We start from the raw sequence: 11,228 nt of genomic DNA on the forward strand, positions 1-11,228 counted from the left end.
ATAGAGAGTTATATAAGATGTGGTCCCAACACCCCTGTGAATCAAAATGCTATTAAATAATCAGTAACTAAACAGAAATGAAATAGTAATGTTAGGAATGATAAATTCCTCTTCAAAAGGTTTAATTGTGTAATGTTCTTGTTCTTTGTTCAAAAGCCCAACCTCCTTGTACTCTCTTGTTTCTAGCCTGCAAACCCACTCTTGTTGCACCCTGACATGCCCAGACATGTCCAGACATGCCTTTTACTATAATGGACTGATCACTCCTACCCCCTCCTTTCTTACAAATCACATGCTTACCCTATTTAGAAAAGTTTAAGTCTTAGCCTACTGGGATCAGTTTAGATTGTGCACTCCAACCCTAGCCTATAAGGGAATGACACAGGGACAGGAACTGTGTTAGGGTTAAAAATCCCTTCCTTTGTTCGGTGTGCTCTTGTGGTCAGGACAGATGTGAGCAGCACCCTTCTGCAGAAATAAATGTGCCTTGCTGAGAAATTCTCTAAGTGCTGGTTTTTCCTTGTGGCACTGAGCACTTGTTTCTAACAGTAGTAATGTTAACGGTGGCAGAGAACCGAGTTACACCAAGTTGCCAGCAGTGAATCCCTACAGGTCCTCGGCAACTTCAGCCCTTGCCGCCTCAGAAGAAGGAAATTGGCTGAGAGGCATAAGGCAGAAAAAAAGACTGAGGCAATTTTCAGAGCAGGAGTGGACATTTATTTAAAAAGGCTTTACGAATGATACAGTGGACTTTGGGGACCAGGGCAGGGGGAAGGGTGGAAAGGGAGCAAGGGATAAAAGACTACAACCTGGGTGTAGTGTACACTGCTTGGGTGATGGGTGTACCAAAGTCTCACAAATAACCACTATAAAACTTACTCATGTAACCAAATCCCACCTGTTCCCCAAAAACCTATAGATATAAAAATGTTAAAAAAAAAAAAAAGAAAAGAAAAGAAAAGGAAAAGCAAGAAGACAAAGAATAATAACTATGCTGAAAAGAAATCTATGAGAAATGAATTTCAGGTTTTCTGGAAAGTTCTGACTGAATGACTGCACTATATTATTAGAGTGGTTTATTATATAGTTCAAGACTATGTAATTATATAATATTCCAAATTGTCACCAATAAAAATGCAACATTGTTGAAAATAGAAAAAAATAAAAAATAAAATGAGTAAATAAATAACTTTTGAATATAAAAAGGCTTTAGAATAGGAAAGAAAGGAAAATTCACTTGGAAGAGACCCAAGTAAGCTCCTGAAAGTCCAAGAGAGAAAAAAACAAAAGGCTGGGCATGGTGGCTCATCCCTGTAATCCCAGCACTTTGGGAGGCCCAGGCGGGAAGATCACCTGAGGTCAGAAGTTCGAGACAAGCCCGTCCAACATGGTGAAACCCTATCTCTACTAAAAATACAAAAATTAGCTGGGCATGGTGGCACAGACCTGTAATCCCAGCTACTCAGGAGGCTGAGGCACGAGAATCGCTTGAACCCAGGAGCCAGAGGTTGCAGTGAGCCGAGATCGCACCACTGCACTTCAGCCTGGGCAACACAGCAAGACTCAGTCTCGGGGGAAAAAAAAAAAAAAGAAAGAAAGAAAAAAGAACAACAAACAGCACTTTAACCATGGTCCTGGGACTTTATAGGCTCGCCTCTTTCCCATGATTCTCCCCTTAGGGTGGGCTTCCTGCATGCACAGTGCTTTCCTTACCCTTTGGACTTGAGCACCGTGTGTTTAGTAATTTATACACATGCCCATCTGAGCATTTCTTCCCTTTTCCCCTTTTCCAGTGGTGTGTATCCCACTCGGAACATGGTACTTCGCCATTATTGTCTTTTAACAGGCATGCTCAGTAGCTTCTTCCTGTGGTCTGCATTCAGTTAACATTTTGATGTTAACAGGTGTGGACCATCAGGAAATGGCCTCTCCCTGGCTGCCGAATTATCATTTTTTGAGAGGCAATATGATAATTGACAAACCATCACCCGACATTCCCAGTGGGTAGGGATGAGGGAGAGCCTTCTCCTGCCCTGCTCATATGTAACTACCTGTAACAGGAAGAAGGAAGAATACAATATATGGTCGAGTGTTTGATAGACAACATGTCAAATGATTTATATATATATTTATTTTTTACACAAATATGGTGACATTTGGCATTATTATCTCTATTTTATAAATGAGGAAATAGAGGATCATAAAAATCAAGAAATCTGTCCAGTGTCTTCACACAGTGAGACACAGAGCCAGGATCTGAACCAAGGTCGACCTCCAAAGCCCAAGCTTTGTTCCACGAAAACAAGAGGTATAAACAGATAACACAGAGCAAATGTGAGAAGAGAGAAGTGGACACAGGAAGCCTTCCCAGGTCTCAAGGACAAAGGTATATTTGAGCACAGACTGAAGAATGGATGAGATTTTGAGGGTAAAGATGAAAGAAACAATCCAAAGGGGGAAGCCAGCGGCTTGAAGTAGCTGACTGCAGTGTCCAATGCTTTGACTCAGCAAAGCAGCCAGATCAGGTTCCCATGACAGGGCAGAGGATACACAGCTTCTTGAAAGCTTAAGTGTGCCCAAGGGTCTTTGCAGTTAACAGCAAAAAGCCCAGACAGATAATTCCTACCATTAGGCAGGAAACAGCTTCTCCTGGGGACTCGGCGGTTGATAAGCTTTCTTTTCAGCAGGGAGCTTCTTCTGATTTCTTTTCTTAGGAGGAAGACTTGCCTATTTAAGATAAAGAGTGGAAGGCAGTACTGGGAGCACTTTTCTAAATTAAATAACTCCTCAGGGTGCCAGCCTGTTAAGTGTGGACAAAAGCAAAGAGGCAGGACTTGCTGGGCTCCTGCCCATTCGTGAAGCAAAAATTGCAGAGTTCCCCAGGAAGCCACGCAGTTTTGTTGACATCTAAATTTCTGGCATAAAGAGATGCTATTTGTTTACTTTTTGCATATTCTAAGGAATATGCAAAAAGTAAATATTCTAGGGAAAGACAGTAATGCATGATAGATTCAGCAGGACATTGCATCCTGGACAAAAAATTTATACTATCACTAATTTCTCCTGAAAAATGACTATAGTAGCCTAATTGAATAATTTTCTATTATAAATATTCAAATTATATGAATGACTTAGATTAGCATTTTTTGAAAGATGCTCCTTGTGAAGTTTGGAAAGGTACACGAAGTTCAGCTTTTTAAAATTACATTTAAGATCCAAGGCTTGGGCCGGGCGCGGTGGCTCAAGCCTGTAATCCCAGCACTTTGGGAGGCCGAGACGGGCGGATCACGAGGTCAGGAGATCGAGACCATTCTGGCTAACACGGTGAAACTCCGTCTCTACTAAAAAATACCAAAAAACTAGCCGGGCGAGGTGGCGGGCGCCTGTAGTCCCAACTACTAGGGAGGCTGAGGCAGGAGAATGGCATAAACCCTGGAGGCGGAGCTTGCAGTGAGCTGAGATCCAGCCACTGCACTCCAGCCCGGGCAACAGAGCAAGACTTACGTCTCAAAAAAAAAAAAAAGATCCAAGGCTTACTCCTTACAGTGGCTTACTCCTGTAATCCCAGCACTTTGGGAGGCCAGACGGGAGGATCACTTGAGGCCAGCCTAAGCAACATGGTGAGACCCTGTCTCTACAAAAAATAAAACATTAGCCAGGTGTAGTGTCACGCACCTGTAATCCCAGCTACTCAGGAGGCTGAGGCAAAAGGATTCCTTGAGCCCAGGAGTCTGAGGCTGCAGTGAGCTATGATCACAACACTGCACTCTGGCCTAGGCAATAGAGTGCAGTTTATCTGACTTTAACTCAGCTTCAAATATAAAGGAGAAGCTTTGGGTACCCTAAACTGCCATGGGCTTAACCGCTTACACACTGCTACCTCTGGCCACTAAGCCAGGAGAGAGAAGCAAGTATGCCTCGTTACATCCCAAGCTCCCTTCAGCTGTGAGACATAGGGTAGACTGTAGTCATTCCCCTCCCTCCAAGTTCCTGAACACTGCCTGCCATTTTTTGTAGGTAAACTACTAATTTATTCATCTTATAAAATCATGAATGAATGAACAACTAGTGAGGATGAAAAGACATGTATTGTCCTATATAGGAAGACTGAGATCACCAGCTCGGGTGGAGCCGAGAGGAATTTTGCCAGAAGCCCTCTGTTCACGATATGTTTTCTATTTGTCTCTCCAATGTCTTCTTACATGTCTAACCACCACAGTGCGAGGATGGGAAGAATACGAAGATCCTTCCCATTCACTCGTCACTACGAAAGAGATTAACTCACATTCCCATTTAATTCAGGGGCAAGAATGCCCCATATGAAGGATACCTAATAACATTTCTACTTAACCTAATACAATTAAATTGAGAAAAAGAAATAAGTGGTACAAAAAGTAGAAGATTGGAGATAACATTTCTATAAAATTCCTAATTTGTAGAAAATGTGTCACCATTAAAAATGCAAGCAAAACTGTTCAAAGAGTTCAGCAACTACTTTAAACAAATAGGCCAGGCGTGGTGGCTCAACCTGTAATCCTAGCACTTTGGGAGGCGAGGCAGGTGGATCACTGGAGCCCAGGAGTTCAAGACCAACCTGGGTAACACAGCGAGACCCCCATCTTTACAAAAAATACAAAAATTAGCTGGGTATGGTGGTACATGCCTATAGTCCTGACTACTCAGGAAGCTGAGATGGGAGGATCACTGGAGCCTGGGAGATCGAAGTTGCAGTTAGCCATGATTGCACCACTGCATTTTAGCCTGGGCAACAGAGCAAGACCCTGCCTCAAAAAAGCAAAAACAAAAAATCAATAAATAATAAAATAAATGATATAATTAAGCTTATTTTAAGCTTATTTTTAAGCTTATAATTAAGTTATTTTATAACTAAGCATGAACTATAATAGAACAAATGGAGGAAAAAGAAATAACATAAACCATAAGATTCAAATGAATAAATCTCTTTAAAAGTGGACAAGACCTTTATAGAGAAAACTAAAAATATCCTCGAAGGACATACATTAAAGGATTGTGAATAGTAGAGATGTGATCCATGTTAGTCAATGGTAAGACACATAGATACATTAGAATTTTACTAAAAATATCAGTGAAACTCCAATGTTTAAAATTGTAAATAAGTTTTTTCTTATAACTGAACATGTATATTCTTAATATAGAAGAGCAAAGACATTTCTAAAGACAAAACATGGCAGGGAAGGATAAGATCTTGCCTATTAGATAATAAGGATGATTACAAAACCATACTTAATTAGGAGAGTGAGTTTGTTGCAGTACTAGGCAGTACTAAGTAGATCAGTGTTTCAGAGAGGCTGGACACATACCAGTCTTTTCAATAAATCTGAGAAAACTGGTCATCCATATGGAAAATATTGTATCCCTCACTTACATCATATACAGAAATAATTCAAAGCCTACTAAAACCCCAGGCATGAAAATCAAATCCATTAAAACATTTAAAAGAATTATAAGAGCAAGATTTTATGACTTTATGGTAGAAAATGATTTTTCAAACAAGATCTCTTTAAAAGAACAAATGATAAAAAAAAAAAAAGGTATATTTGACAACATAAATTTTTTTAAAACTTTCATGAAACAAAAGAACCATAAACAAAGTGAAAAGACAAGCACAAACTGATACAAAAGATGCAATACTTAAAGAAAGGCAAGTGTCGGCCAGACGCGGTGGCTCACACCTGTAATCTCAGCACTTTGGGAGGCTGAGGCAGGTGGCTAATCCGAGGTCAGGAGTTTGAGACCAGCCTGGCCAACATGGCGAAACTCCATCTCTGCAAAAATAAATAAATAAATAAATAAATAAATACTACAAGGCCAGGCCTGGTGGCAGGTGCCTGTAATCCCAGCTACTTGGGAGGCTGAGGCAGGAGAATCACTTGAACCAGGAAGGTGGAGGTTGCAGTGAGCTGAGACTGCACTCCAGCCTGGGCAACAAAGTGAGACTCTATCTCAAGAAATACAATACTTAAAGAAAGGCAAGTGTCTAGAATCCACAAAGGGTGATAAATAAGAAAAAGATAAACTATCCAATATAAAGAGAGATGGGGGTTACAAACCCACAGTTCACAGAATAGGAAACAGAGTCAAGAAACATTTGACAAGATGCTTAATTTCACTAGTAATATGAAAAATAATAGTTAAATGGAATACTGAAATTAAACCACTTCACATCCATCAGAGAAGCAAAAAATCCATACTCTAATAATAATAAGCATTGACAAAGACATGGACAAACTTCATTTATTTCAAGAGGAAAGACCATGGTTACAGCCACTCTGGAGAACAACTGGGTAAAATCTCATAAAGTTAAAGGTATACTCAGAAATCCCAAAACACTCAGAAATTCCACCTCTAGGCATAGACCATCGAGAAATTCTTGCACATGTGGACCAGGAGATACACACAGCTCATAGCTCTGTTGGTTATGATGATGGCAAAACATAACCATCCTACAAATCCATCAGCAATCAAATAGATAACTAGATTTTTTAATTAACATAGGGCAATTACTATCAGGAATGTTCTACTGTAAGAATGTTAAAAATATTAACTTATTTAACTTTCAAAAGAACTCTATGAGGTAGATAGGTTTTTATGAATTTTAATACTTATACTATTTTTAGTGACTATTTCCCCCATCTTATAGATTAGGATATTAAGACACACAGAAATAAGCCCAAAGTCACAAAGCTGATTAGAAATAAAGTCATACAGTAGAATACTACAGAACAAAGGAAAGCAATGAAATAAAATTGTATATAGCATTATGGATAAAGATCAAATCCTGAGAAAAAGGAGATGGTAGGCTGACATAGTCACATACCATTACATTAGTCTGAAAGATGCAAATCAATACTGCATCAGTTGCCTAGGGCTGCCATAACAAATTAGCACGAACTGGGTAGCTGACAACAGAAATGTATCCCCTCACACTTTTGGAGGCCAGAAGTTGGAATCCAAGGCACCAGCAGGCAGCACTCCTTCAAAGGCCCTAGGGGTTCCTGCCTGGCCCTTTCCAGCTTCTGGTGGCTCTAGGACTTCCTTGGCTTGTGGCCATATCACCCCAGTCTCTGCCTCCATATTCGCGCGCCCTTCTCTTTTCTCTCTTCTAAGGACACTTGTTATTGGATTTAGGGTCCACCAGATGGTGCAGGATCATGTCTTTTCTGTATCTGCCAAGACACTTTCCAAGTAAGGGCACACTCACAGGTTGCAGAGGGTCAGGATATGGACATAGCCTGTGGGAGGGCCAGCATTCAACCCTCTGCGAATATTATCTGTAACTTACAGGTATTTACCTAAGTAATGAAATGCCATTAAAAAAAAAAAAAAACTCATGGAAATAATAAACACTAAACCCTCCTCTGGGAAAGAAGGGAGGGAGAGGGTAACAGGAGAGGAAGGTATTACAGAGGGGGTAAGTGTCTCTGTAATTTGTTCTCATTTTAAACCTGGAGCAAATATGGCATTTTAAAGTGTCCTCATTTCAAATCTAAAGCTAATATGGCAACATGTTGAGCTTTGATAGGGCTGAGGAGCAGACACACACCTGTTGGCCATGATTTTCTCTCTCTTTTTTTTTTTTTTTTTTTTTTGAGACAGAGTCTCACTCTATTATAGCCCAGGCTGAAGTGCAGTGGTATGATCTCGGCTCACTGCAGCCTCCGTCTCCCAGCTTCAAGTGATTCTCCTTCCTCAGCCTCCCGAGTAGCTGGGATTACAGGTGCCTGACACCGTGCCCAGCTGACCTTTGTATTTTTAGTAGAGACAGGGTTTCACCATGTTGGCCAGGCTAGTCTCGAACTCCTGACCTCAGGTGATCCGCCCACCTCAGCCTCACAAAGTGCTGGGATTACAGGTGTGAGCCACCGCACCCGGCTGATTTTCTCTGTAGCTATTTATAATTAAGAAGTACTTCATAATTAAACAATGCAAAGATGTCCTCTGCCTTAACTCTATCACGGTATTTGGAAGAGTTACTTTTGACAGGTCCTTGTTGAACCCTGTCTGCAAGCTGTTATTAAACGCCTATCGTATGATCCACTACTTCTCTCAGTCCTATTCGAATTGGCTCCAAGTCAGAGCTCCTCCATGCATTCCCAACTCACCTCTTAACATTTACAGACTTTCCTCTCCACCATTTAGTTCGCTTTAGATGTTTTTTTTCCCTCATTAAGAACGCCACTGCTCCAATAATGATGATCTGATTTCCAAATATCAAAGACTAATCCAACACAGAAGTATCAAAGCCTGCAGATAAGCAACATGGCTTCCTCGTGATGTTTGTTGTGCTTCTAGAAAACAACTTTTCTCACAAGTCTTTTAAATCATGTTTTACCTTTTCAATAATGAGTATTCTTGCCTACTTTGAGAACATCCTCACCTCTCTCAGAGAAGTTGTAGCATCAGCAAGTTGATGGGCTGAGACTTATTTCTCTTGGGGTGACCTGCCGATAGCAGAATCATTAGCATAATCTCTAAAGCACTAATTTTTTTCAATATTCTTTTAAAATTCTCCGGCCAAAAACGACGGGAACCATGATTATTCCTGGCCATGCCATCTGTATACCCAGCCATATAAAATCAAGACAACTCACTGAAATATAATTACTGATGTTTTGAAAAATAAACAGTTAAAGTAAAGCTACAGCAGTTTTAGTAATGTACTGTTTTATTTTAGGTGATGGGAAAACCAAAAGTTACACAACTATTTACGAGGTTCAATGATGAAAGTAACACATTACTGAAAAAATTGAAATAATCTGAGCAATCATAATAGTATGGAATTTAAAATCAGAGGCAGGGTGTGGTGGCTCAGGCTTGTTATCCCAGCACTTTGGGAGGCCAAGGTGAGTGGATCACTTGAGGTCAGGTGTTTAAGACCAGCCTGGCCAACATGGCGAAATCGTATCTCTACTAAAAATATAAAAATCAGCTGGGCGTGGTGGCACTCACCTGTAATCTCAGCTACTCAGGAGGCTGAGGCAGGAGAATCGTTTGAACCTGGGAGGCAGTGGTTGCAGTGAGCCGAGATCGCACGACTGCTCTCCAGCCTGGATGACACAGCAAGACTCTGTCTCAAAAAAAGAAAAAAAAAAAAAAAAGAATTTAGAATCAGAAGACTTTAATTCCTGGTTCTTCAAGTGACCAGCTGCGTGACATTGGACAAGTTAGTTCCATAAACCTCAGTTTGCAACATTGGGCTAATGACAGTAGCTACCTGATAAGATTGACATAGACATTAAAAAAAATAAATAGGCATTCCATATATCATGGCTCAGGCTGCCATAACAAAATATCATAAACGGGGTGACTTCCACAACAAAAATGTATTTCTCACAGTTCCGTAAGCTGGAAGTCCAAGATCAAGGTGGCCACAAGGTGGTGTCATTCTGAGAACACTTCTCTTGGCCAGCAGATAGCAGCCTTCTTGCTGTGGGCTCACGTGACCTCTTCCTTCTGTGCCTGTCCAGGGGAAAGAGAGAGGGCTCTGGTATCTCTTCGTGTAAGGACACTACATCTACCCAGAGCCCCACCCTTCTGACCTCATTTAACCTGAATTACCTCCTTATAGGTCCTGTCTTCAATTATAGTCACAGTTGGGGGTTAAGGCTTCAACATATCAATCTGGGGGAGACACAGTTCAGTTCGTAATACCTAGGTAATATTAGTATTAGATATTAGGCAGCCACAGGACTGGGTGCGGTGGCTGTAATCCCAGCACTTTGGGAGACCAAGGCGGGCGGATCACCTGAGGCAGGGAGTTCAAGACCAGCCTGACCAACATGGAGAAATCCCGTCTCTACTAAAAATACAAAATTAGCCAGGTGTGGTGGTGCATGCCTGTAACCTCAGCTACTAGGGAGGCTGAGGCAGGAGAATCACTTGACCCCAGAGGCGGAGGTTGTGGTGAGCCAAGATCGAGCCATTGCACTCCAGCTTGGGCAACAAGAATGAAACTCTGTCTCAAAAAAAAAAAAAAAAGGCAGCCACAGTACTTCTTCGATGCATGTTTGTTGTTTTTTATTGACCTGCTAGAAAAACCCACGAGAAATAAAAAATGAAATACTAAACCCTTCAACTCACTGAATGGACCCCCTCTTGGCCCAGGAGACCCCAGAGTAACCTTGAAAACTGAGTTCTTGGCCATGACGGGATGGGGTAGACACACCTCAATGGGCCCCTCCCTTGCTGGCCAGCATTAGGCTTTCTTCCCTAAGAGTGAAACAGAAACCAGTCTTTCAAATGACTCCACCACTATTGACCAACCTGACACTGCCCCTCCTTTTTGTCTGATAAGAGACCACGGACCATGGACTCTACAAGGAATGTGCAGTTAGGATTTCTGTGTCCTCTGGTTCACCTTTTGAAGTCAGAAGGCCGAACACTCCATCCTCTGATCATGCTAACATGGCCATTTTCTGAACATGGATCCCTTGGAGAAGCAGGAAGCTTTATTGCTTATGCATATGTTTCCTCATTCATAAAGATTCATGACTTCTCCTGTAGCTTATTAAACATGTATATTGAGGCACCTCGTTCAGCATATATTCCTGTTCCTGTTGCCCCTCCCTCAAAATGTCTGTTTCTGTGTTCCCAGCCTGTCAGATGGCCACCCTGCAGGCTGCAACCCTCTCCAAATTTATGAACCTTGTCATTCGTCAGTTGACAACCATAATCCCTATGCCATAACTTGCACTGCAGGAAAATTATATTGATAGATGTAACCAAAATAAAGAGAATCTTCTCATGTTTTTTATTAAGTTATGTAATTAGAGGTATGTGGAATTTTTCACTCTGCTTTCTCATGAAACAAAGCATAATCATTATTTCAATGCTCCTACAAAATACTTACAATCACCACTCTCATGTCTTACTGTTTTACAGTTGGAATAGTAAAAACTATGTCCCTGTAACATACTAAAGTGCTTACCTAAGAATATCCTTTAATGAAAGATGTTTGTTCAGGTTTCTGCCTCACCTCTGAGTAGCTGGGATTACAGGCACCTGCCACCACGCCCGCCTAATTTTTGTATTTTTAGTAGAGATGAGGTTTCACCATGTTGGCCAGGCTAATCTCGAACTCCTGACCTCAGGTGATCTGCCTGCTTTGGCCTCCCAAAGTGCTGGGATTACAGGTGTGAGCCACTGCACCTGGTCCATTGTACCATTTTCTTTTTTTTTTTTTTTTT

Source organism: Mandrillus leucophaeus, unplaced genomic scaffold (genome assembly GCF_000951045.1).
Source record: "Mandrillus leucophaeus isolate KB7577 unplaced genomic scaffold, Mleu.le_1.0 Scaffold84, whole genome shotgun sequence".
Taxonomy (NCBI): Eukaryota; Metazoa; Chordata; class Mammalia; order Primates; family Cercopithecidae; genus Mandrillus; species Mandrillus leucophaeus.